General features: G+C 47.9%; 5 pseudogenes; all 5 read left to right on the top strand.

Moving 5' to 3' along the window:
- Positions 1 to 15,228: 15,228 nt before the first annotated feature.
- LOC136633885 (5S ribosomal RNA) lies at positions 15,229 to 15,349 on the top strand (annotated as a pseudogene).
- Positions 15,350 to 23,214: 7,865 nt separating this feature from the next.
- Positions 23,215 to 23,337, top strand: LOC136634001 (5S ribosomal RNA; annotated as a pseudogene).
- Positions 23,338 to 23,366: 29 nt separating this feature from the next.
- Positions 23,367 to 23,489, top strand: LOC136633964 (5S ribosomal RNA; annotated as a pseudogene).
- A 1,673-nt stretch (positions 23,490 to 25,162) lies between these two features.
- On the top strand, positions 25,163 to 25,280 carry LOC136633761 (5S ribosomal RNA; annotated as a pseudogene).
- A 109-nt stretch (positions 25,281 to 25,389) lies between these two features.
- LOC136634087 (5S ribosomal RNA) lies at positions 25,390 to 25,504 on the top strand (annotated as a pseudogene).
- Positions 25,505 to 25,880: the final 376 nt, after the last annotated feature.

Raw genomic sequence — 25,880 nt, 5'->3', positions numbered from 1 at the left:
TACACTAGAGAAATGTGCCCAAATGCAAAAGAAGCAGCTGGGTGGAGCTAGTGTGGATGGCAGACATAGCCACCATTGCAAGAAGCAAGCCAGTGGGGTAAGATATGAGGTCCTGTGGACCTCAACCAACGCCTGACCTGGCTGATCCCTGCCACCACCCAGGATGTGTGTGACCTACATTGTGTGATCCCTGATTGGGTGGAACTGATTGGGTGGAATCAAGCAGACCCCTCCTCCGATAAGCATACTATGATTTCTCTTCAACCGTCTGTGTTTGGTCAAATGTTATCTGAGCCAGAGATCTTACCAAGAAGAGAGTCCCAGACAGGTCCATCCCTGAGACCAATTGAAGCAGTTGCCTGAGGCTGACTGGGAACACGCACTTCTGTCCACCTGCCCCACTCCAAAGAACATCCTCCTCCAAAAATTTCTAACACCCCCATACTCTCCATGAGACACCCCCCCCCCAAAGTTTAACACCCATGCCTTGAGGGGTGCTATTCCTTGAGGGGGGGTGACTTGCAGGGCTTTCAGTTTTCACCAATAATCGGAAATGTTTTTTGGAGGTCTCTAAGGTACCCCCTCAAGGTGTGGTACCTGGGGTAATGAACCCCCCTGGCCCCCTTCAGCTACTCCACTTCCTCCTCCTACTCTCTAGACTGGAAAAGAGGATGGAGATCAAATTGAAAGGAGAAAGTTGGTCTCGAGTGCTGGAGGAGGCTGGAAAGGGGGGCGGCATCTGGCAAACCACCTCAGGGGGCAGGAAATCTGGGGCTGGCCCTGGTCCCGGCATCCAGATTCTACCCAAGCTGTTAATCAGCCATGTGGGCCTCCGTCATTCTCCCAACCAAACTGGACTTCAGTGCTTAAGTGGTCTCCCGATTATTGTTCACTCTCCTCCTTCAATCTCATTACCCAGGCAATTTGTATAAGTCATAAAAAGGCATGGACTTGACACTAATCCTCACCAAAAAATTACAGTTGTATTAATTTTTTCCTCCTAAATTTTAATTGGAGAGTCTACGCAGTCATCAGGGAAATAAATACTTGGGCTACTCTATCCAAGGGCCGTGTGGTTTCATTAGAATTTACATTAATTCCTCATTAGGCAACAATAATAACGTAGGATCAATTGAGAAAGGAAAGAAAAAAAAAAATAAGAGACATTACCCTAAGGTGTAGATTAGATTTTTGTTCAATTATAGTACTGCTGAACCATAAGGGCTTGCGGTTCGTGTGAATATTTTTGAGACTACTGAAATACGCCTCCCCCTTTGCAATCACCGTCACCCCTGGGAAAAACTTTCTGGCAAAAAAACTTATTCGCCTTCCATCAACGGTTCTCAAAGTTTTAGAACCAGGACCCACTTCTTAGGGGACCCGTAATTATTAAGCTGGAAGTGATCTTATGGCTGGAAGTGACATCATCAGTCCTATCCACACAGACTGGGGAGGAAGCCCCTCTGACAGTGTTAAAAGCATCTACATAGTAGCCTGTTTAGAAGTATAGATTTCTTATTTATTTATTTACTACATTTATACCCCACCTTTCTCCCCAAAGGGTCCCAAGGTGGCTTGTGGATCTGTAACATTTCCCCAGATGCAGTCACATACCATGGAAGGATCAAGCCTAATCAGTGGCGTAGCCAATGATCGCGTAGCCCGGTGCCAAGCTCAAAATGTTGCTCCGGAAGTGACATCACACCCCGGCTTTTAAAAAAGTGAAAATTGGGAGGAACCCATGTCTCCACCCAGCAGCTCACCACCCACTTGCTCTGCTGTCTCTCTCTCTCTCTCCCCCCCCCCCCCAGTCAATGGCATAGCTAAGGCATCTATCTACAACCTGGGGTCAAAGAACATTTTGTAGCCCTCTGCATGACAAAATCAAATTTAATTAAATAAATAAAAAGTAATTGGTTCCACGCTGTATCATAATAACATCCATTGGCACTCAGAACAAACAGTCTCATAGGTCACTTTGGAGTTAAGCAAATCCATTTTTTCTTCACAAGGCAGTTGTGTTTTCATTTTCTGGTTAATTGGCCATAACCTTTGATAGAAATCAGATATTCCAGTGCAGTTTGTTTTATTGCATTCTGCGTTAAATTACCTTTCCAATGACATATAACATGATGGTATTATTCATACATACCAAGATTTTCACAATTTTCATCACTAGTGTCAAGCTCAGCTTGTTGCCCCCTTAAAGCTTAAAAAAAAAAAAATACAGGGGAGCCCCTGTATCCGCAGATCCCATATCTGTGGTTTTGCTTATCCATAGTTCTGCGACTGCAGGGGTCCCCTGTGCCCTCTATACACCCTCTGGAGGCGAGGGGAGCTGTGCTCTCCTCGCCTCCAGAGGCTCTTCTGATGCTCTGAGTCCTCTGTGGCTCTCAGAATAGCCAATCAGACAGAAAAAACTGCAACTTCCAATTTTTTCATAAAGCTGGAACTGATATTTTTATGCCTTTAAAAGGCATTATAAGGGCCAGAGAAGCCCTCAGCAGCTTCTCCAGCCCTCATAATGTCTTTTAAAGCCATAAAAACATCTCCCCTTGTCTCCAGAGGGTGCACAGGGAGCTTGGAGGTTCAGAAGAGCTCTGGAGGCAATCATCTCATGAAGTCCAATGGCGCAGGGAGCATGGGGGAGCGTGTTCCATGTATTCGCGGTTTCAGGTATCCACGGGGGTTCCAGAACAGAACCCCCCATGGATACCAGGGCCCCCTGTATCCAGTTTAAAATAATTTTTGAGTGTTAATATTTTACAGTTTTTCACTGTTGGCCACGTTGAGGCATGACGCTACAATGGGTTAGAAAATCAAAGAAGTAAATAAATCTGCACAGACTGCAGTTTTCTTTCTGGAAATAAACCCTACACCACCAAAATGGCTAATTTCCAGCCAAACTTCAAGCTACAAAAAGTTTGGGCTGTGGTTTGTCTCCGAATGTGAAGATTCACCATTAACAATGGCAGATTCTCAAGTGCCATTATTAAAATTTCATTTAAAAACATTAAATTTAAATGCATCTTAAATTTGTCTCTTTTGGAAAATAAAAATATAGATTTTGGCAACACTATTTCAGTTTCAGTACCTTTATGGGCATACAGTTGAAAGATCATTAAACACTTTCATACAGCTAAAAAAAAAAATTGTTTGCTTATAACATACCAACTTGCAATTAACTCCCAAAATTCAGAGACTTCAAAGAAATGGGGGCACGCTTCAGATTAGATGCCACAATTTGCGAGATAAATGTGGCTATCTGGGAAATGGTGTTAGGGTCAGTGGGAGCTAATAAGGCTTGCAATATAGCAGAATCCTCCAAGAAAAAATTGAGATAGGGTTGGAGAGCTGGACATTTCCTCCTGGCCTCATAATGAAGCGGACAATGGAAAAGAAGATGGACTAACGTTTCTACAGCACGCTGAGAACATGGACAAATTCTCTCATGTGGAGGAGTACCATTGAATCTGCCCCAGAGGACAGCAGATGGAATGGAATTACTACGGGCCATAGAAAAGGCCCTTCTAGTTTATCGACATTCCAAAGTGTATAAATAGTTGGGAATTTCTCCTACTCTGACCGGTAAATGAAAGTGTAATGGTGAGCAAACTTTGTTGGCAGCAGATAAAATATTGGAAGTATGAATATCCAGAAGTCTCTCTTTGATGAGCCTAAATGCCTCGTCTTGTGACAACTGGCCAAGTAAATCAGGCTCAACTCCCAGTTGTTTTATTTTGGTACTCCAAAATTTATCTGTAAAGTAAGGGTCATCAAGAAGATGGAACAGAAGAGTGTTGGAATCAGGCAACACTATTTAAAATCTTTAGGATTGGGGCCCAAACGAATGTAACCTGGGAGGAAGATCCATTGACTATAATGGGATATTCTTCTGAGCGGACATGCTTAGGATGTAACCTGGGAGTTACAAATAGACGTAACCTGGGAGTAAGTCCCATTGACTAACATGGGACTTCTGAGTGGACATGCTTAGGATTGGGCCCCAAATGGAAGCAAGCAGGTCACAGTCACTCCAAGTATACGTGCAACACAATCCCAGGCATGTCTACTCCAAAGTAAGTCCCACTGTGTTCAGTAGGGCTTTCTCCCAGGTTTATGTGCAACCTAAGATTGCAGCCTTAGGTGTGGCCCAACTTGTGAAGAAAAACCTGGGGGTGGGTGGAATTCAATGATGAGCAAAGACTTTCTGTTTCATCAGATATTTTAATATTCTCCCAATATTGCAGCCTGCCCAAAAGCCCTTGAAACCAGCAGCTCCAGATGCATCAAACTCATGTGTTTTTTTGAATCCTCCCAAGCTGTTGTATTATCAGAAGGAAACTAATTAAAGTAAACATTAAGAGAGTTAATAAAGAGGCTTAACTATGAAAAGAAAAATGCCAAACTGTTTACAAGACCAGAGATCAAAATACTCCGGTACTCCTGATTATGCAGTCTTTGTGCTGTTGGCCTATTAATTAGGCCACCTAATTATATTATATATTTCTCGCAATACATAATTTCTCCCTGCTAATTGGATATAAGAGGGACTTTTTCAAGTGGGTGCTCCTCTTTTCAGCAGGGGGAGAGTAACTGGCCCACCTCACCCCAGCACTGTCTTATCTAGTGGCTGTCTGCTGGTGTTCTTTGGCATCTTTTTAGATTGTGAGCCCTTCTGGGACAGGGAGCCATTCGTCATTTGATTTTTCTCTATAAACCGCTTTGTGAACTTTTAGTTGAAAAGCAGTATATAAATACTGTTAATAATAGAAGAGACACCTTTTATAGCTGTCAGGGAGGAGTCACAAGTTTTTGTTCATTGCAGCATGACATCCTACCCAGTGGCTGGTTGATGGTATCTCTTCTGTCTCTCCTCTTTTTAGACTGGGAAAGGGAGCCCTCTTCTCATTTATTTTGCCATGGAAACTGCTTTGTATCCTGAAAAGTATCACATCAGTTTTGATGATGATGATGATGATGATGATACAGTGAGTCCTCTGAATCCATGAACTCGATACTGAATCCATGAAATCCATGGATTTCGTTATCTGCGGGTCCCTGAACCCACGGGTTGGACTCACATGGATCAATGTTCTAGTCACCTTGGAAGGTTTTCTAAGACCTTTAGGAGGCCTTAAAAAGCCTTCAGAGAGCAGGGAGGGCTTCCCCAGTCCTCCAAAGGCCTTTAAAAGAGACGCCTGAGGGGGGACATGATTGAGACATACAAAATTATGCACGGGATGGACAGAGTGGATAGGGAGATGCTCTTTACACTCTCACATAACACCAAAACCAGGGGACATTCACTAAAATTGAGTGTTGGGCGGGTTAGGACAGACAAAAGAAAATATTTCTTTACTCAGCGCGTGGTCGGTCTGTGGAACTCCTTGCCACAGGATGTGGTGCTGGCGTCTAGCCTAGACGCCTTTAAAAGGGGATTGGACAAGTTTCTGGAGGAAAAATCCATTACGGGGTACAAGCCATGATGTGTATGCGCAACCTCCTGATTTTAGAAATGGGTTATGTCAGAATGCCAGATGCAAGGGAGGGCACCAGGATGAGGTCTCTTGTTATCTGGTGTGCTCCCTGGGGCATTTGGTGGGCCGCTGTGAGATACAGGAAGCTGGACTAGATGGGCCTATGGCCTGATCCAGCGGGGCTGTTCTTATGTTCTTATGTTCTTAAGCATCACTTCCAGTTTTCCCCAAAAACAGGAAGTGACCTTCTAGGGCCTTGCAAAGGGTCTTAGAAGGTCCCCAGAACATCCCCAAATTCATCCCCCAGAGGCAAATACAGCTCCCATTGGCTCTGGAGGATTACAGGGCCCTTGAAACCTACAGTTTTCATTACCTGCAGGTTTCCTTATCCACAGGGGGTCCTGAAACAGAAGGTCCAGGGATCATACGGGGGGCCCTGTACTTACATCAGCCCTGTGAGTTTTTATTATACCTCCAACTGCAAATGTGGGGGGATGCAGGTTGAGAGAGAAAGAGTCGTTTGTCTAAGGCCACCTACAGTGCAACCCTCCCCCAAACTCCCATGGCACACCATGCAGATCATTTGTGGCACACCAACGGGCCATGGTAGAGTGGTTGAAAATGGCTGTCGTTGACTGATCCTGTTGCAAGGTGCAAAAACCAAGATGTTACAAGGGATCCTAGATGTTACAAGAGATCTCAGATGTTGCACTGTAATCCCAGGTACCAAAGCAAACTCAGTAGACAACAGTGATCAAATCCAGGCTTTTACTGTAAATCCATTAGCAAAAGATTATAAATCCATCCACATCTCCAAAGGAGACTGTGTGCCTCAGAAATGGGGAGAAGAGAAACCCCAAAGGAGACTGCTTGCACCAGAAGTGGGAAGAAGAGAAGCCTCAAAGGAGACTGTGTGCATAGGAAGTGTGAAGAAGGGAAGCCTGTCACGCCTCCTTTAGCTGACTTTTATTACAATCTGGGGTTCCCTCCTTGAAACACATTTGGAGACAATTCATTGGTGGGTTCAAAACATCCGTTGTTTTATAATAGGCCATCTTATACATCCATCATATACAATATACCCCTAGCAGTTAGCCAATGGCACTGCACACAAACCTGACCTCATCCATAACCATCGGATGATGTTCTGTGGCCTTCGTAAGGCAACATACTTTCTGTTGACGTCACGGTGTGTGTGTTCATCTGAAAACTGCTGCAAAATGATTTTCTGTGGGAATCTGACCTTTGCAATGTGTTAATCTGGAAGTGCTTTGATATCATTTCTCTTTAAACTCTAGAATACAGTTAGTCCACTAAAACTCAGTTAAAATATTACTATTTGTTAGTCACGTGTACCCCAAAACCGATTTCAAAATGAAAAACAAGGAAATATAAGAAAGCTAAGCTTACTAGTGTTCTTCTATGAGAGCTGGTGTGAATATTTGCTTTCTAGCATCTGTGTGCACAGCTTAGTGCTCTAAAAGTCTTCAAACTGGACGTTAAAGCAATGTTAAAACTTCAAGCCGAATTCAAACTGCTAGATTTTTTTTTCTCTGCTCTGAAGACAAAGACTTCATTCAAATGTATCAACATTGTTCTAAGAGAACATCTTGTGGCAGGCTGCCCAATTCCAGCCAAATGCTTGTGAGACTCAAGTTGAACTTGCTTGGACATTCAGAGAGAGAGATCAAAAACCATGCTTTTTACATTTCAGGTAAGCATTCTATACCATAACTAACAGTCCTTGATACCTTCCAACAATCCCATACAGGTCTTCTGTTCTTATCCTACAGGAACAGATTCAGAATTCATTGCGATTCCTTACTTTCGTGCATCAGATACCCAAACCCATCACCTCCTAAGTGTTAAACCAAAAGCATCTCTGAATAAATCTGCGAATGCAACCTAAAATGAAACCCTGTGGGCCTTTGGTGCCACAGCACCCCATTGTCGAGTCACGTTGAGTTCATTATCCATGGTAATCCACAAATCCTTCCTGGAAAGATTGTCCACCCCGATCCATTATCTGCCATCAAAGACACGTGTGCTTGGTGCCTCTTCTTGTCCTCGCAGCTCCTGATTACTGGCACTGCTCATAATCGAAGGGCGGCATGCTGCTCCGTGCGCACGCAGCGAGACTTTGATGCTCTAAGCCGACACACAAAGTCTTCCTGATTTCAGTAATCTTTGCAAAGGAGGGACGCGGGGGAGCATCGCGGCTTGATCGGTGGCGTTCTGGCTTCACATGTCACCTCACCGCTCCTCATCCAGCCTGCTTGATCCCAGCTGAGGAGGTATTATGCGGTTTCATTGCTATCTGTTCCGACACAGCGCGAGAGGCAGCTCCGTTTGTGCCTTTCTGTCCAATAAATTATATCTTGTCTACTCTATTCGTTATCAAGAGGAGAAGCCAGCAGGACTTATCCAAATTAAACCAGGTGGATCTTTTAAATATACATTGCATATATATTAAGGCAAATCATAAAGGTGCCTGTCTGTAATGCACTGGAATTTCTGGCTACACTTAAGCCTCCAACAATGATTGACTGAGCTGCCCAAATGAACAGAGGAGATGGCTTCGTCTCCGCTTCTGCCTTTACGGGTGTCGAGGAGCTCCTGGAGCTGGAACCAGGAACCCAGAGAAGGAGGCACTGTTGCTTCACGGGCAGAACTAGCAGGACTAGAGCAGGGTTCCTCAAACTGTGGGCCTGGACCCAATGTTCTGTGGTTTGTGAAACTGGCAAGTGGACAGCTGACAAGGAAAATGTATGGAAAGTGAAACTGAGCTGCTACTCACAAGCAGGGACAGATCCAGTGTTTGTGTTTGGGGGGGAAGCATGAGCACCACCAACATCAGTAGAGGTCAACCAGGCAGGTAGACCTGGACTCTGGGTTGAACTTAATGTCCTCCGTGGCTGAGGTTTGCTGAGCAGGTAGACCTGGGCTCCCAACTGGACTTGGAGGCCAGATCTATTGGCTGGGCAGACCTGGGCTCCAGGTTGAACTTAATGTCCTCCGTGGCTGAGGTTTGCTGGGTGGGTAGACCTCGGCTCCCACCTGGACGTGGAGGCCAGATCTACTGGCTGGGAAGTCCTGGGCTCCAGGTTGAACTCTGTGGCTGAGGTTTGCTGGGTGGGTAGACCTGGGCTTCCATGTGGACTTGGAGACCAGATCTACCAGCTGGGTAGACCCAGGCTCTCAGCTGAACTGGCCTCCATAGCCAAGGTTCACTGGGCGGGTAGACCTGTGCATCCACTCAACTAGGAGCTCAGATCTACCTATAGTGTAGACCTGGGCTCCCATTCCGCCTCTTCCAGCAGGTAGACCTGAGCTCCAGGCCGTGCTTGGGCGTTTTCCTGTCCCGGTAGGTGCTCTTCCCCTCTGGCATCCGTTTGGGGGGCCCACGCACCCATGACTCCCCCTTGGATCCACCCCTGCTCACAAGTAGGCGACCATGCCTCAACCCACCTGGAAGGACAAGCCAAAAAGAAGACCACACCACAGAGTGGTGCCAAAGCAATGAACGCAACCCCCCATAAACATACGAGAAGAAAGTTCCTCCCCTCCAAGCTGACAAGGAAAATGTATTGAGCCCTATGGAATGTGAAACTGAGCCACACCTGTGTGTTTACTCCCAAGTAGGCAACTGTGCCTCAGCTCTCTTTGAAAGCCAGACAAAGGGGAACACGAAGTACCAGAATCCCATGAACGTGGAACTCGGCAAATGCACCAGAATATGCTCCCCTCACCACAGTAAAAAGGATAAAAACAGAGGCTTGCTCAGCTGATAAGGTGAAATGGTTGGGGGTTTTTTAAGGTAGTTAAAACCAGGTAGTTCTGATAAAGTGGTTCTGATAAAAACTGGGTCCCAGTGCTAAAATGTTTGGGAACCACTGGATTAGAACGCTCAATGTGGTGTGATGTTCTGGATGACAGTACATCTGTCTCCCTGGCCTAGCCTATAGGTCTCCTTGACTGGGAATACTTCCAGATCAGGCTTGGATCAGATCATGCTGGAAAGTTGGCCTCTTGACCTCTTAGCCATGACTTCTGGTTCCAGAGAGTCATTCCACATCTGCATACCCCTGATTTCTGACAATGGGTTTCCACCTGACAATGGCTCAACCGCTGTTCATTTATTGAAAACGCAGCCTCACTCTACGGTTCAAGGTAGCTTGCAATCAATTTAAAAAGGACAATTGACCCCAGCACGTCTATTATTAAAGCACTCAGACAACAGCACTTGTTTAAAAAAAAAAATCAATCCATCTCTGCAATTGTTCAGCAAGTCTACTCTTAATTATTGGTCTTAAAGCCAGAGATTTAAGATTCTGGGTTTCATGAAAGTTTAACTGATGAAGTTCCTCTGTGAAAAGATCAGTAATAGTTAAACACTGCCCTGGAAGACAGCATAAGAACATAAGAAGAGCCTCGCTGGATCAGGCCAAAGGCCCATCTAGTCCAGCTTCCTGTATCTCACAGTGGCCCACCAAATGCCCCAGGGAGCACACAAGACAACAGACAGAACCTGTGGCCTGGTGCCCTCCCCTGCATCTGGCAATCAGAGGCAGCCTGCCTCTAAAAGCAAGAGTTTGCACATACCTACTATGACTTGTAAGCCGTAATGAACTTTTCCTCCAGAAATTTGTCCAATCCCCCCTTCAGGGCCTCTTGCCTGAGGCACAGAACTCTTCAAGGCATCCAGGCAAGATGCCATCACTACTTCCTGTGGCAAAGAGTTCCACAAACTAATTACATGCTGGATAAAGAAATATTTTCTTCTGTCTGTCCTAACTCTCCCAACACTCAGCTTTCTGTCTTGCCCTGCAATGTGCACCAATATGGGCTCCCAGGTGCACTCTCAACGCATGTATCATGATGGTGAAACTCAGCAGGCCTGGGTAGTGCCCTGGGTGAACCGGCCGCTGTGTCTGGCAATCATGAAGAACCAGAAACTGGGGGAGGGGGGAGTGAGCAGTTTCACCACCACCCCCATTGATTGTAATTTCAGTGATTGCATTGCTGTTTTTAATTTTGTGCCTCCCCATCAGAAGGGGCAGACACAGAACATAAATTTTCAAAATAATTATAATTACACAACATTCTGAGTTCAAAGTTGTCTCTACAGAACTCGCAGTTCAGTCACAACTTCCAAAAGGACTCTCAGCCTGATCCTATGCATGTCTACTTAAAAGAAAGAGCCATTAAATTCAATGGAACTTCCTCCCAGTTAAGTGTGTATAGCAGTGGTTCCTCAACTTGGGTCCAGGGCACAATGGTGGGTGGTGACCCAATTTTTGGTGGTTTCCAAAACTGACAGAGAAGATCAGGCTGTGTGCATCAAGGGTTAAACAAGCTACTTCTTGATGGGGGGGGGGCAGTGCTGCTCAATCACCAATAAAGCCACGGCCCTTGGCCTTCATAAATCAAGCGGCAGTCTTTGGGGCCCCCAAAGAAGTTTGAGAAGCACTGGTGTATAGGATTGCAGCCTCAGAGTCCACGATACTTCCAATGTAACGCTTCCATGAGAGACAGATGTGGTTCCTTGATAGACCCATCAATATGGAAAAGGTTCTCTGAAGTCCAGACGTTTGGAAAAAAACCTGATGCAGATCTTCCAAGAGGGACACATCAAGCAAAGGGGCCTTGGGCAGAAGATGCTGCAGCCTCAGAAAAGGAAGAGGTAGGACCTTCTCCTTCTGTGAAACATACCTGGTAAATCTGATGCACTTCAAGTCGCACACAGTACATAATGAGACAATGGCATTTGCTGCCACAGGATGTGGTGATGGGTGCTAGTTTTAGATGGACTGGACATGTGCGGACATGGAGAACCAAGTCCATCAACGGCTATTAGTCAAGGTCAGCCTGCCCTGGCTCCCATCCCCTGCATTGGTCTCCCTGGCCTCCAGCGTTTACTTACCCCGTCTGGGTTCAGATCCAGCAAGGAGAGGCCATCACATATCATTGCGCTGACCCAGCCCGCTCTAAAGGAGATGTGCTTTCCAGTACGTTCATGACACCGCTGGGCTGGCACAGGGGACTTGCATCCGTGGAGCGTGTCTTCAGGATTGTGCTCTAAGACCCGCCGAACATAATGGGCTTACTTACTGGTAAATAACACCATTTTCAAACACCTCTACTAATAAGGGACAGGCTTTGCATTATTAACAGAGTAATTACTGCACCCCTTTGTGGTGGGGTTGAGTCAGAAGGACATGCAATTACCTGGCCTTATAGGAACAGGACTGGCAAGATAAAGGTGTCAAGTAAAAGAGGACAAATGCCCTGGGGTGCATTTTGCATGGAATATACTGGAGAAGGAAAACAACCAGAAAGGACAGAGAGTGCTGGAGGAGTAACAGGATTATTCTGTACCCCATCACCCCCCCCAATGCTGCCAAGATGCTAAATTACATCAGGAAGTGCACACACCTGCCACCCACCCCCTCCCGGAAAAGTCCCTTAAATGCATCTCATCCAAATTCCATAAAGAAATTTGAAGTCCAGATCACCAACCCGTTTACATCGGCAAAACAGAAGTCTGGAAACTTCAGAGACTCTGGCCTTCCCCAGGAAATATTTAACTGCCTCCTTTTTTTCAAGCGACACCCAGGCAAGGTGGGCTTCTTGCTCCATTTTCTCCTTTACTCGTTCAACCAGGTAAGATGATGCTGTAGCACCTGGAAAATATTCATTCTCACTCCCTCACCCCAGTTAGTGGGAATGTTTGCATTGGCTCGGTGTTGGGTGCGAGCCTGGCTTCACTCCAGGCTGCAGCTGCGCGAGGGGAGGGGAGGTTCAAGGCTAACGGAGATGAAAGAGGCTGGAGGAAGCAGAGAGGGTCAAGGCAGTTTGGGGTCAAGTGCCAGATCAGACATGCAAGGAAAAGAGGGCCAGGCATTGTGGTCAAGTAGTGAAGGAGAAGCAGTGGGTAAGGCAAGGACATCTGGGTGCTACTCTAGGTGCCAAAGCTGAGGAACCTTGGCCTGGAGCTAGTCTGGCCCTTAGTGGGTCCTCACATGGGCAGAAGACGGGAATTATGTTCTCTGGCCATTATTGGGCGATGTCAATGGAAGAGAAGGATAGAGAGGAGAAGGAAGTCTGGAGGAAAGGCAGCAAGTGGATGGACAGAAGTGGGTGCCTCACTCCAAAACTACTCCCTGAGGCACTCATCTCAGTTGGTCTCATGGGAGGGCCATCCCTAGCAATGTAGATCAAGCCAACAGCTTCCTGTGTTATTAAAGAGATGGGGGTGTACTGCAGACAAAGTCCCTAGTTTGAGATCCACAGCATCTTACACTATGGGTGCAATCCTATCCTGCACTGGAACAGGCGAGCTAAGAGGCTTGCGCTGTATCCAGCATGAGATAGGGCGCCAAAGTGGCTTAGCCAAAAGGTAAGGGGAAACACTTTCCCTTACCTCTGGGTAAAGTATCCTGGCCCCTATGGGTCTCCTTGAACTTGCGCCACTTCTTGAGGTGGCACAAGTCCAAGGATAGCGGAGCAGCTTGAAGTTGCTCCGAGCTCCCTGGAAACGGGTTGCGCTCCGGCATAACTACCGGGTCCCAGCTCTGCCTCCCGCTCCCCATCTGCCCACCCTTGGGGCTGCCCACCACCCGCCCTCTCCCTGCCCCGGAACAACCTCCCTCCCGCCTCCTCCCTGCCCACCCCAGAGTCTTGTGTCGGCCAAGCTTGGCCAGCACAAGACTTGGCGCCTCCATTGGCATGGGGGCTTATGCCAGCCTCCGCGCACCAGCCTTGCCGAATCACGAGGAGGCACAAACGTGCCTTATGGCCCGTCCCTTGCGCTGGCCCAACATGCAGTCTAGATTGCGCTGTACCTGTTAGGGCTTCTTGAATGAGATATGTTCAGGCTCATCAACAATAAATACAAATACATGCATGTGTTGAATTTGACCTAGAAAAGAGACCTAGGCTCTTTTCTTCAGCCTAGAAAAGAGGCGCCTGAGGGGGGACATGATTGAGACACACAAAATTATGCAGGGGATGGACAGAGTGGATAGAGAGATGCTCTTTACACTCTCACATAACACCAGAACCAGGGGACATCCACTAAAATTGAGTGTTGGGAGAGTTAGAACAGACAAAAGAAAATATTTCTTTACTTAGCATGTGGTTGGTCTGTGGAACTCCTTGCCACAGGATGTGGTGACAGCATCTGGCCTGGACGCCTTTAAAAGGGGATTGGACAAGTTTATGGAGGAAAAATCCATTACGGGGTACAAGCCATGATGTGTATGCGCAACCTCCTGATTTTAGAAATGGGTTATGTCAGAAGGCCAGATGCAAGGAAGGGCACCAGGATGAGGTCTCTTGTTATCTGGTGTGCTCCCTGGGGCATTTGGTGGGGCCGCTGTGAGATACAGGAAGCTGGACTAGATGGGCCTATGGCCTGATCCAGTGGGGCAGTTCTTATGTTCTTAACTACAATTCCCAGGAGGCCTTGCAGGTCTCTTGTTATCAGGTGTGCTCCCTGGGGCATTTGGTGGGCCGCTGTGAGATACAGGAAGCTGGACTAGGTGGGCCTGTGGCCTGATCCAGTGGGGCTGTTCTTATGTTCTTATGACCCTTGTGTGCTTATTTATTGGGGGAGGAGCACTGTGGGGCTGTGAAATAGCATTTAACAGGGGGCACTTGATCCAGTCATGATTAGAGGCGATGGGGCTTTAACCCTCTGCCCCTTCCACAGTCTATAGCCAGATTCTCACACGCACACCGCTATTTGCCTGCAGGAAAATAAATTCTCATTGGCCCTCATGGGAGCTTCATGTCAACAAGAAATAACCGCCACAGGGTGGAGGGGGTTTGAGTCAGGGGCATGATGGGGAAGGGGCTAACCTCCCCTCTCTCACACTGTGCTCTTGATTCAGATCAGCCCCCCCCCCCCCCCCCGCAGGTGTTATTTAGCAAGAAAAGCCCCATGACGATGCAAGAGCCGGCCGAGTGCTTCAAGCAAGGACCATTTGGATCCTTGGAGAACCGCATTTTAAGAGCATTTCATTGAGGGCTAGAATATTCCACTGGCAGAGCTGGGAAGCCAGGAACAGACAGGAGCAACCAGCAGTTGCGCGCCTCCCTTCCACCCTGCTCCGCCGTAGCCCTTGGTTTTGCAAGTAAATTAAGAGGGCTTTTTTTTCTTGTTTTGTTTTGAAAAGGTCAGATCTGTTGGAGTGACGGAGGGCCTCGGCAAAGAACAAGCACCAATATTCCCGGCCAATTATCATGCAGCCGTAACATTGTCAGCGGCTCGGCTTTCGATAGCTCCTGACAGGGTTCAGGGGATGCACGCGGAGATCCGCGCATATAAATTCAGAGCCCAACGAGAGAGAAAGAGGACTTCTGACTCCGTGCATTCGTCAGGCGCGGCGTGCATGTGGGGATAACAATCAATAGTCCAGGTTTCCTGGGTTTGACAAATGAAGTGAGACAAGGCGGCAAATGGAGAAGAAGGAAAGAAAGAAGCCGAGCGGAGAAAATAGCAAGGTTTCTCTTTCTCCAAGTCCAGCCGTTCACAAGAGCACCAGCAGAGAGCCCTCTGGGGTCAGGCTCAAGGCCCATCAAGGCCAGCATCCTTTTTCCCCATTGGGGCCAACCAGAAGCTTCTGAGTGGCCCACAGGCCGGGCTTCAAGGAAAAATCCTTCCCCTGCTGTTGCCTTCCTATGCAGAGGTACGTAGCCTCTGAACATGAACATAATGCACTGCCCCAATGCCCAGGGGGCATTGACCAATTACCAACTGTTACCCTGCACATGCCTGATCTCGTCTGATCTCGGAAGCTAAGCAGGGTCAGGCCTGGTTAGTACTTGGATGGAAGACCGCCTGGGAATACCGGGTGCTGTAGGCTTATACCATAGACTTTCAAGACTGAAGGTTGCCAACCATCTCCCTATACTGAACACTATCTCCCGATCTTGTCTGATCTCGGAAGCTAAGCAGGGTCAGGCCTGGTTAGTACTTGGACGGGAGACCGCCTGGGAATACCGGGTGCTGTAGGCTTATACCATAGTCTTTCCATGCCTGATCTTGTCTGATCTCGGAAGCTAAGCAGGGTCAGGCCTGGTTAGTACTTGGATGGGAGACCGCCTGGGAATACCGGGTGCTGTAGGCTTATACTATAGTCTTTCGAGACTGAAGGTTGCCAACCAAACTGTTAAACGGTAGAGTGGCAGGGGACAGTTGAAAAGTTTGCACCCCTGGCTGATGTTAGCACCCCCAACTGAAGTTGGCGCATCAGTTGAAATGATACATCCCCCAATTAAATCATTCTCTTTGCCCACATAACCCCATAGACAATGCTTACATTCATCTTTGTACACACAAGAGCTACCACCAAGTACCCAAGAGGATTCCTGTCTATGTGGCAGGCAGAAATTCAACAGGTGCACCTTACATTGTGAAACTTATTACCCTTGTGGTTTTGTAATCTGCATACTCCCACACCCCATTTACGCTGGGTTCCGGTTCCTATCCCTCTCTCAGTAGTTTCCCCTGCATCTCTTTTAAACTGTGAGCCCTTAGGGGCAGGGAACCATCCTATTTATTTTGTAAACTGCACTGAGAACTCTTTGTTTAAAATACCTCTGCAAACACCTAAAGGGCTGTCATATGGAAGAAGGGACAAATTTGTTCTCCACTGCCTCTGAAAGCAGAACTGGGTCCAGTGGGTACAAATTGGAAGAGATTCCTATTCGACATCAGGAAAAAATTCCTGACGGTCAGGGCGATTGCCAAGGGAAGTGGTGGATTCTTCCTCACCGGTGATCTTCAAGCAGAGGCTTGACAGACAGCTGTTGGAGATGCTCTAAGACAATTTCCTGCTCCAGGCAGGGGGTTGGACTAGATGACCTTGCAGATCCCTTCCAATTCTATGAAAACTAGTATAGAAATACACTGGATAAGTGGGTTACACTGTGACAGAGATGTAATAATGGGGGTCAGCGTCACCTGTTGCATTTCTGCCTGCCACAACGCTCAGGAGTCTTGAAAGCCCAGGAATCTTGCAGCTGTGAACCCTCCACGAGGGAGGTGGTATTTACAAGACATCTCCAAACTGTGATTTGTACTGACATAAATGTCTCTCTCTCTCTCTCTCTTTCTCGATCAAGAATCCGCCTCATTCCCCCCATGAATTTCTCCGATCCGTCTGTTCTATAGTTTAATACACCCAACTTACACAACGGTGGATACGATTACACTTCCAAGGGCCTTCCGTCCCATCAGCAAAATCAATGTAATTGGTCAAATGACTTCTCTTTGTTAGAGCAGCAAAGATACTTCACATTAAATGCCCATTTCGCTACCCAACCCATCAACGCCTGAAAACCTCCGATTGTAGTAAAAAGACGCTTTGGGTGGAAAACACCATTCTTGGGTTGTTTAAAGGCAATTTAGCACGGAGGCGAGAACGCTTTCCATTAAACGCACGCCGAGAGGAACCGCGCGGAAACATTTGGAATTGGCTAAATTAAGCAAGTAATGGTATTCTCGTTCCGTACGCAATCGTTCTATTGAGTTCTGTGTGAGCACAAATACACACAAACACACAGTGGTGTCACTAGGGCTTGCGTCACCCGGTGCAGGAGGCCAGCACATCACCCCCATAAGGGAGCGCCTCCCAGGCAGCAGGTGGGGCAATGCCCCACACGGTGGGCGCGGTGATGTACCATTGCCCCACCCCACTGGTTTTCTGGCTATAACTTGATAGAACGGAGATATTTCAACATGGTTTATTTCACTGCATTCTGCGTGAAATTACACAGTGATCGATATGTAACATGATGGTATTAGTTGAAAGAACCAAGATTTTAAAAATTTTGGCCAGTGGTGGGGTCACCCCTGAATCCTCTAATGACACCACTATTTATTATTTATTTATTTATCACATTTTTATACCGCCCTTTCTCCAAAGAGCTCAGGGCGGTGTACACGGCTGCTGCCCTCCTTTTGTCCTCACAACAACCCTGTGAGGTAGGTGAGGCTGAGAGAAGGTGACTGGCCCAAAGTCACCCAGGAAGCTTCATGGCTGAGGAGGGGTTTGAACCTGGATCTTCCAGGTCTGAGTCCACCACCCAAACCACTACACCACCCTAGCTCTCTCTCTCTCTCTCTCTCTCTCTCTCTCTCTCTCTCTCTCACACACACACACACACACACACACACACACACACACAGAGGGCCGGCCCTAGGAGCTGTAGGCCCAATGCAAAACATTTTTGCAAGGGAGGGGACACAGGGCTTCCCTACTCATCAGAACGAGCAACAGCAGTGAACCCTGGGTCTTACGGCACCTGAAAGTAGGTGGCAGTGGTGTGGGGGGGGGGATTTCAAGCCAGGGGCAAGTGGAAGAGCCATCCAGCTGCAATTCTCTGCTCACTGAGCTCTCCTTGGGACACCCTGGCATGGAAGATTCCTGAGTAGGACGCCTGGGGTGCATGAGTGGAATTGAACTACAACAGCAAGGCCTCTGCTGTTGTATGAAAAAACCCCAAACCTCCCCCTGTTCTGCACTTCATCCATCACGCTGAATGGAGCCATTGGAAGCAACTAACCCTGTCCATGGAAGAAGAGGGTCTCATTCTGTTTGGTGCACTGGGGCACTGATGACATCTTCATACGGAAGAGTATCAAACAGACCACAGCCAGAAAAGAGGGGATGAAATGGGCCCCACCACGCTGCTTTTAACCAGAGACGCTCCATTAAAAGTTGCTAACTAGCACTTTGGCTTCCATTCACACCACTTGCCCCCCAACCCACCCACCCAAACAGCCATGCAAGTCGCAATTGGTTGCTAATGACCAGATAGGAGAGTGCACAACAGTGACTGACTGCACTGTCAACATTTTGCTTGGGGGGGAAAAGGAATTCTGTGAGCTTTCAGCAAAACTTGCTCAGGGGAAGACTCGTCACAGTACATTTCAGCCAGCTGTCTTGTTGCTCCCAGAGACTGCCTGATAGACACACGTTGTCGATTTTGCCCTTTCGTGATCAGTTTGAGCGAGTCGCCTTGAGCCTCTCTTGGTTGGAGTGGTGACAAAGCCATAAACACCGTTGCCAAACAGGCCTCTGGAGAATGCGAAAACTCCAGTTCCGTTGGAGCAAGAGCACCAAATGATCGCATGGCATCTCAAAGACAAAGAGGTTTACGGTGGTGTGAACTGCAGTGGACCAGTGGCGTCGCTGGGGGGGGGGTGCAGAAGGTGTGGGCAGCACCAGGTGATGAGCGTGAGGGGGTGACACTATGACGCCAAAATTTTAAAAATCTTGGTCTTTTTGAAGAATACCATCATGTTATATATTGCATGATGTGTAATTCCAGGCAGAATGCAATGAAACAAACTGCATTGAAATATCTCTATTCTATCAAAAGTTATAGTTAAAAAAAGCCAGCAGCAGGGCAATGGTGTAGACCACAGCTGCGATACAAGGACATCTGCAAGAGGGATCTGAAGGCCTTACGAGTGGACCTCAACAGGTGGGAAACCTTGGCCTCTGAGCGGCCCGCTTGGAGGCAGGCTGTGCAGCATAGCCGTTCCCAGTTTGAAGAGACACTTGACCAACAGACTGAGGCAAAGAAGGAAGCCCCATAGCCAGGGAGACAGACCAGGGACAGACTGCATCTGCTCCCAGCGTGGAAGGGATTGTTACTCCCAAATCGGCCTTTTCAGCCAAGCTAGACGCTGTTCCAGAACCACCATTCAGAGCGCGATACCAGAGTCTTTCGAGACTGAAGGCTGCCAACTAACTATGCTCACTGCCCAGGGCATTGCCCCGCCCACTGCATGGGAATTGACATGGGGGTCAATTGGGGAATTAGGGAATTGAATCCATCATGGGGTGACATGCTGGCCTCCTACACCAGGTGATGCCAAGCCATTGACACCACTGTGGTGGACAACAGCCCGCTTGAGAAGATGCCTGGAGTGTCATCCTTGGTTGAGAAATACATCAACAGGGGAAGGAAAACAAGACTGGTGAGAAGTTGCTGCCCCCATATGCATTTTCACTGCCCTAATCACAGGGGATGAAAATGGGGGCCTTTTGTGTAGGCTTTCTGCTGGCAGGGGCAGCCCTCTTTTTTTTTTCCTCCCAGAATGCCCCATGAACGACACAAAATGCCATTCAGAGGGGCAGGACTGGGTATAGTGGCTGTCAAACGGTGCGCTTCTGAGGCCACCTTAAAAATGACTGTGACGATGAAAGGGGAAGGCCTGCCAAAAAGGGAAGCTGTTTTTGCCCCCCATCTCCATATATTTATATCACAGAAGTGCTGAACTGTGTCAAGGCTGCAACCACCTCCTCCTAGTTCCGTGTTCTCAATGCCAGCTTTTCATGGCTTGTAACCTGTGATAGACTCCAGAATTCTGTCTAGTCCCCTTTAGCACCATAAATCTCTCCAATCTAGGCCAGGTGCCATCACCTCATCCTGCGGCAAGGAGTACCACAGATTAACGGCATGCTGAGTAAAAAAATATCAAGAAATATTTTCTAATTCAATTTTAGTGGATGTTTCCCTGGTTCAGGTGTTGTTTGAGAGGGATACTTAATCCTACACTTAATCCCCGTCTTAACTTAACCCCCTCACTTAACCCCCTCACTTAACCCCTCACTTAAACCCCCTCCACTTAATCCTTACCATGCATAATTTTATACATCCCAGGGTGCAATCCTAAGTGCCCCTTCGGCCGGGCTGAAGAAAGTCATGAAAGTGCCATAAAGCACTTTTTCACCACTCTTCAGGGAGATAGGCAGGAAATCTGGCCACCCTGCACCAACACGAGCCCCAAGGACAGGTGAGTTAGCATCAGCCAAGCTAGGTCAGCACAGGGGTCTGGGGAGTGTGGGGGGGAGGCAGGGAAGAGGTGGAAGAGAGGTGTTTTGGGGTGGAGGGAGGGCAGGCAGTGGGCATTCCCAGGGTAGGTGGGTGGGGAGCAGGAGGTGGGGCCAGGATCCAGCACTTATGCCACATCCTAGCCCCATTCCTGGGTGGCCTGGGGCAGTCCCATCCTGCTCGGATTTGCGCCACTGGTTTTGCTGGCGCTGATCCAAGTAGCCCCATTGGGACTGCTGTGGTTCTCCCCAAGGTAAGGGGAAAAGTTTCCCCTTGCCTTGGTCCAAGCCTCAGTCAGCCTGAAACTTGTGCTGGATACAGCGGAGGCCCACAGGCCTGCCTGTTCCAGCGCAAGTTAGGCTTGTGCTGCACATCATGTCCCCCTCAAAACCAGTTGACGCTAAGCGAGTGAAAAGCTGGTGTCCTCCCCTACCAAAGTGCTCCAAAGTGCTGACTTTTACCTGGAACAAGAAGTCAGTTGTCTCTGCAGAAACTCTCCAGCACTATTGATGCAATTCATGCCCCATTTGTTGCTCTCAGACAACCTATGCGCTCAGCTTCTTTTGCATATTTAATCCCTGTGTTGCACAAGTTTGAAATGTAGCAGGACGGAGGCTTGTTAAATCATGCAAGGCAACTAATTAAGTCCATATTTTTGGGGCTGCCAGTTCAGATTCCAACAAGCTTGTAGGGGGGCAGAAAAATCAAACCTAATGGTCTTGTATGAGCCATCGCAAATCAAAAGGCCCCGTAAAAAGTAAACAGTCAATACTCTAATCGGCCTGCAAATTAAAAAGCAGCGATTGCATCACCTAACACTAATTAATGGGAAATTTCTGGCTTTGGTTCCGAGACTTTCAATTCAGATATATCTACCAGATATATCTATTCCGATATATCTAACAATATATCTATATTGTTGCATATCAATTCAGATATGCAACACTTTAAGGTGTCACAGAGAATTTAAAAGCATGGCATTCGGGCTTGCATGTGAAGGTCTCTCCACTTTTGTCATCGAGTTGAGGAAGGAATATTAAGAAATAACTTACATCAGTGTTTCTCAGTGTTTGTCCTCCGCCGTAACACTTCAGGTGGTTCACCTATTTGAAGTACCACCGGAAGTAACTGGTGATTACATCATTGCCAGCTGCTTCGGAGCTGGGAGTCAGATGTGACACAACCAATACCAGTAAGAGACTCACAGCTCAATCCTATACATGTCTACTCAGAAGTAAATCCAATTAGTGTCAATGAGACTTACTCCCAGGAAAGTGTGAATAGGATTTGGCTGTTAGAGTGGACAGGAGGGCTTTTTTGAGTGCAGAAAAGCCTTCTTTGGAGCTCTGTCCTCCGAGCCAAGTCTCCTACCGCTGTTTGTTTTGTTGTGTTCCTGTTCCCCTGGGGGCTGGGGATAAGAATAGGCCCTCAGTTTGGCTGTACTTGTCGTAAGAGGCGACTAAACAGCCACCGGGTAGATGGGACTCGTCAGCCTGGGAAGGCAGCTCATCTGAGAGAAGGAAAACTCTGATCCCAAACCTCCACTGCCTTGTGGCTACATCCAGTTATGGAAGAGGCTTCAGGAGTCAACCTCGAGGCAAAATCCGGAGCCGGAGTCCCTGAGGCAGTTCATGGCTGAACACAGTCACGTTCTGGCAACTCCTGCAATGCTGCTGGAACCAACCGTATTGGCCTCTGCCTTTCCATTGGACCATTCCAGCGACGTGGAGAGGGGGGAATTTGCTGCCTGGGTAACAGCCTATCCTCCATACCTACTTTACCCAGGCTTCGCGCACTGGAGAGGACACTCTGTTCCAGAACCACTATTCAGAGCGTGACACCATAGTCTTCTGAGACTGAAGGATGCCAACAACATGTTCTCACTGCCAGGTGGCAGATGTCCGAGGTCCTGTAAGTACGACCAGGTACCATCTCAAGTACCACTGATGGTACCCAAACCACTGGTTGAGAAACACTGACTTACAGCAAAGGGACTGCAGAATTATATTGAATTGGGGGTTCCCCCAATACAGCAATTTAAAAATAAAGGATTCTCAGATTTCAGGAGATGGGCATGTTAAAGGATTCCCTTTAACTACTTTGATCATCTCACTGCACAGAGGAGATCATTCATTCATTCATTCATTTAGCCTTTATTGGCACAAAACGAGGAGATCACGATGAAAGCCACAATTCCCACTCTGTCGCTCAGTTGAGGCCATGACAGCTTGCATGAGAAGACCAAAAATATGGCCTTGCCACGATTCCTGTATTGGGTCAGTGCAGGGAGCTGGCCTGCTTTCCTACAGAATAATAAGCCACTGGGGCCTGCCCCCCAGGGGCCTGTACTACAGCATTGCAGAGGGGGGGGGGTGCATGTCACAGTCAAGGAAAAGAAAGGGGTGCATCTATTCACCACGCCTGCTCATTTGCTTAGACCCCCACCCACCCACTCACTCACATGCTCTCCCCCCCCAACCAAGAGGGAGAGAGCACAAGCAGGGGAAGCATTTTGTTGCGAGGATCAAGGCAGAGCAGGGACTCCAACTGCCACTGTCCCAACTCAGATGTAGCAATAAGAAAATGTCTCATTCACCATTTCAGAACAGCCATTTCAGAGACATCTGGTCAACATATGTTGTCTTAATTCCTCCTGACTCCCATGTCAAAAAGAAGACTTTGGTGGCTATTCCCCAGCTATTCCCTCCCCCCCCCAACTATTTTTTTAACCTAACATCAGCAGCAACTGTTACCCTGCGCATGCCCGATCTTGTCTGATCTAAGCTAAGCAAGGACAGGCCTGGTTAGTACTTGGATGGGAGACCGCCTGGGAATACCGGGTGCTGTAGGCTTATACCATAGTCTTTTGAGACTGAAGGTTGCCAGCCATCTCCCTATACTGAACACTATCTCCCGATCTCGTCTGATCTCGGAAGCTAAGCAGGGTCAGGCCTGGTTAGTACTTGGAAGGGAGACCGCCTGGGAATACCGGGTGCTGTAGGCTTATACCATAGTCTTTCAAGACTGAACGTTGCCAACCATCTCCCTATACTGAACACTATCTCCCGATCTCGTCTGATCTCAGAAGCTAAGCAGGGTCAGGCCTGGTTAGTACTTGGATGGGAGACCGCCTGGGAATACCGGGTGCTGTAGGCTTATACCATAGTCTTTCCAGACTGAAGGTTGCCAACCCACAGGCTGATGAAGTATTCTGAAGAACTCAAAAGCATGTCTAAGATTTTGAGCGTAATCCAGAGATGTGCTTAAGCTGGCACAAGTCTCTTGCCCTGGTTCTGGGTGTCGCAAACATACCGAAAAGCAGGTTCATACCACCGCAGGTGTCAAAGAGGCTGGCACAAGGACACTTGACAGCCTCCCCGCAACGGTGGTGGGATACTGGCAAGGGGGGGTTTGGGGAGGCGGGGGGAGGGCATTTTATGAGTGTTCTGAGGCAGGAGGACAGTGGGTAAACTGGTGGGCAGACCAGGCCCAGAAGGAGTTGGGACCGTCATCCAGTACTTAGGTCAGATTAACCCCCCCCCCAAGTACCCCAGCCTAACACTGAGCTGCTTGGACCTGCGCCCGCAATTTAGCAGGTGCAGATCCAAGTAGCCCCATTGAGGTGCCTGGGCTGGTGCTCAGGGTAAGAGGAAATATATTCCCTTGTCCTAAGATGCACTACAGCCACCTCCAACCCTGCGCTGGATACAGAGCAGACCAGCCTGCCTTTGGTTATCCTAATGAAAATGTACTACTAGATTGTGACTGTTTGATATGCAAAAAAGCACACGCACACCCCAAGTCCTCCCCTCTCAAAAAGTAACAGATTTTGACAGTTCTAAAGGATAATCACACCATTCAATTCTTTCCAAGCAATTGTTTCAGCACCCTGGACAGACAGACGGACTCTCAGATGTGATCTACCTACACCATTTATCTCCTAGACGCTGGCTCAAATTTCAAGGAGCATCAAGGCAGAATTCACCCTGGTTGCCATCAAGTCAGATTTTACCCCCAGCTGCAACATAGCCCGAATACACCTGCATTCAACCTGTGCCACCCTCATCTGCACAGCTGAAATTCTAATTCTAAGTGCCTTGAAAGCAAAGGTCATGCTTTTTTTTCCCCCTTATGAAACTCTCTGAAGTATGACACTATGGTATGGCTATACAATAATAGCTCAGTGCTAGATTTAAGCAGACAGGGGCCTTAAGCCATACCACAATCAAGGACCCTTGTCTGAACTCCAAAGCCAAAAGCCGCTCAGATCCCAGGAAAAGACTGTGAATTTTGATCCAGAGTACTCTCGAATAAGGGAAGCATTACCTTTTGTTCCCACCCCATCATATTCCTCCACCTGCTAGGAGCCACATCTCACAATTTGGCAACCATTTCCTGACTCCCTTCTCCCTTGGGGCTGTAGGACCCAGTGGTGTCACTAGGGTTTGCATCACTCAATGCGGGAGGCCAGAACATCACCTCCATGATGGACCTCCTCCCATGCGGTAGACGGGGCAACACTCCAGGTGGTGGACGTTGGTGATGGACCATCACCTCACCCCCATGGTTTTTTTGCTATAATTTTTGATAGAATAGAGATATTTCAACATGATTTCTTTCAATGCTTTCTGTATGAAATCACACATTGAATAATATATAACATGATGGTATTATTTGAAGATACCAAGATTTTAAAAGTTTTGACCAATAGTGGTGTTTACTCCCCCCAGTGTGCATCATCCGGTGTGGCCCGCACCCCCTGCATGCCCCTAGCGATGCCACTGGCAGAACGTACAGATTCTTCCACTGTCTAAGATGGAGGAGTCTGTTTCTATAACAGACTGCCCTGCACATGCCCGATCTTGTCTGATCTCGGAAGCTAAGCAGGGTCAGGCCTGGTTAGTGCTTGGATGGGAGACCGCCTGGGAATACCGGGTACTGTAGGCTTTTACCATAGTCTTTCCATGCCTGATCCCATCTGATCTCGGAAGCTAAGCAGGGTCAGGCCTGGTTAGTACTTGGATGGGAGACCGCCTGGGAATACCAGGTGCTGTAGGCTTATACCATAGTCTTTCCATGCCTGATCTCGTCTGATCTCAGAAGCTAAGCAGGGTCAGGCCTGGTTAGTACTTGGATGGGAGACCACCTGGGAACACCGGGTGCTGTAGGCTTATTCCATAGTCTTTCCATGCCCGATCTCATCTGATCTCAGAAGCTAAGCAGGGTCAGGCCTGGTTAGTACTTGGATGGGAGACCGCCTGGGAATACCGGGTGCTGTAGGCTTATACCATAGTCTTTCCAGACTGAAGGTTGCCAACCATTTGCTGAGCGATGGCAGCTGGATATTCTGTTGAATATGGGCCACATACAGGTTTCCAATGTTTATTTTGTTTATTCAGAGATTCATGCCCTAACTTCCTTTAGCAATTCAAAGCGGCTCAAAAGCATAAGCTTTAAAGTCCCAAAGTAGCACAGACTCTTCTGCAAAAACGGAAATCAGGACTCATTTCACAGTGGGCCACAGCAGCGGGTACTCAGTGCTCTCAA

The sequence above is a fragment of the Tiliqua scincoides genome, chromosome 13, assembly GCF_035046505.1.
Source record: "Tiliqua scincoides isolate rTilSci1 chromosome 13, rTilSci1.hap2, whole genome shotgun sequence".
Taxonomy (NCBI): Eukaryota; Metazoa; Chordata; class Lepidosauria; order Squamata; family Scincidae; genus Tiliqua; species Tiliqua scincoides.
The sequence above is the reverse complement of the archived record's forward strand: the minus strand, read 5'-3'. Positions and strand labels throughout refer to the sequence as shown.